Here is a 2,021-nt window from a genome sequence, read left to right on the forward strand (position 1 = left end):
TTCCCACCTGCTTCTCCCAGTTTAGAGTCAAGGATGCCAGAGCCTTTCCCGAGGGCTCAGGGCGCAGGCGGGACCCACTGTGGACAGGACGGGATGGCCCGTCCACCACAGGGCCACTCACACCCACACTCACTAGACAAGGACAATGCAGACACCTGCTCACCTCACGTGCACGTCTATGGGATGTGGGAGGACATTGGGGTCCTCAGAGAACACCCACACAGACACCCCCCACACACAGTGGCCTAGACAGGAAGCAATTATCATGAAATCACGATGAACAAAACGAAGTCATTAAGGGACATGCTATGTATTTCTTTTGTGAGCTTGTGTGAATGATCAGTGTAGCTTTCTATCATTTGTTCATTTGTTCGATTGTTCACCAGACATTTCACGAGGGATCTGAGAGGCCCTGTGGGAAACGCAGTCCTTCCTGCCCCCGGAGAGCAGGTTCTGGTGGGACAGGCACACTGTGTCCTCCTGGTGAGAGGACAGAATCATGCTGAACAGGGGACAGCCACGTGGTGAGGGGTCCTGAGCAGTGACCCCAACCACAAACTTGACTAACAAAAATGACTAACAGTTGGTGCCTTGTGCATGAGACCTCACAGGAGGCCATCAATTCCTTCACTGCTTCTGAAGAGTGTAGGGCCAGACACAGGAATCCTGGGAGTCCTGGAGACACCACTGAGGGGCCCGGGTGAGCCTCTGGGGGGTGGCTCTGTCCCGTGTGGGTGACCAGGGCCTGCTTCTCCACCTCTGCCCTCCAGGACCACTCACCCCACTTGTCTGCAGCAGCCCCGGGTGAGAGAGGTGTCACGCCCCATCTGTGCCGGGCACTGTAACAGCAGTATGTGTGGGGCAGACACTCGTCACATGACGCCAGCACCACGAGGACCTCGGTCTGTCCTCCGCCCACCCCAAATGCAGCTGTGCGTCCACTTTAATGGTAACAAATACTGACAGGCACATCTCCTGCCCGAGGAAAAGCAGGAGCTGGGGAGACCACGGAGGTCAGAGGTGGTGTCTGTGACAGTGGCCATGTCCGCACGAGGAAACAAAGCACAGGTGAAAAGCCCCAAACAGGTGTGGTGGGCACCTGGGCTACTAGTGCTGTCATTCCTACAGCTACCCCACATACAGGTCAGTGCAATGCCCACAGTCGTCACCGTGGGAAGACACCTGGAAGTCACCTCACCAGCCGCATTCAATGGCCCACTTACTGGGACACTGGCTGTAGGGGGCGCCATGAACACTACCAGCCAGTACCCGAGCCTCCTTTACCCACCTGCAGGCTTTTGGCATCAGGCTAACAACCCCCAGTGTGCAAGATTCACAAAAAGCAGACATGCTCAGCAAGTCACAGCAGAAGCGGCTCTCCTGCCCAGACTGGGGCACACTGGACTCTTATGAAGTTTGCTACTGAAATTAAAGGAAGTTTAAAATCTGGGGGTGGGGGAGAGGGGACGATTGTGTGTCTATGCATGTCTGTGCACATGTGTATGTGCATGTTTGTATGTTTGCATGTGTCTGTGCATGTCTGTTTGCAAGTGTCTGTGCATGTGTGTCTATGCATGTTTGTGTTTGTACATATCTGTGCATGCAGTTAAATATAAAACCTTTTTAAAAGTGATTCTTTTTGGGTTGTGTATATTTATCAACCTCTTGGCATCTTACATGAAGACACTAATGAAACATAGTAACCATTTTTAAATCCTCTAATGAAACATCTGTTACAAACTCAGTCTAGTGGGAAAAGCAGGCTGAGTGACACTTCTGCAGCTTGGCTGCAGTGCCCAGGAGCCAGGAACTGTATGAGAAAGGGAGAGAAACCAGTGAACGTTTTGACTCACACTTTTAAAGTATTAAAAGGCCTCATTAACCCTGACCATAATAATTATCATGTAAACCACAGGAAAGAACAGTGCTGGTCCTGTGTGCACCCTACAGAAAAATAAGAAGGGGGAAAGTGCGGCATTACTTTAACTCACGGCCATACCTCCTGGCAGGGAGTGTGCACA

This window comes from Hipposideros armiger, unplaced genomic scaffold (genome assembly GCF_001890085.2).
Source record: "Hipposideros armiger isolate ML-2016 unplaced genomic scaffold, ASM189008v1 scaffold_1004, whole genome shotgun sequence".
NCBI lineage: Eukaryota > Metazoa > Chordata > Mammalia > Chiroptera > Hipposideridae > Hipposideros > Hipposideros armiger.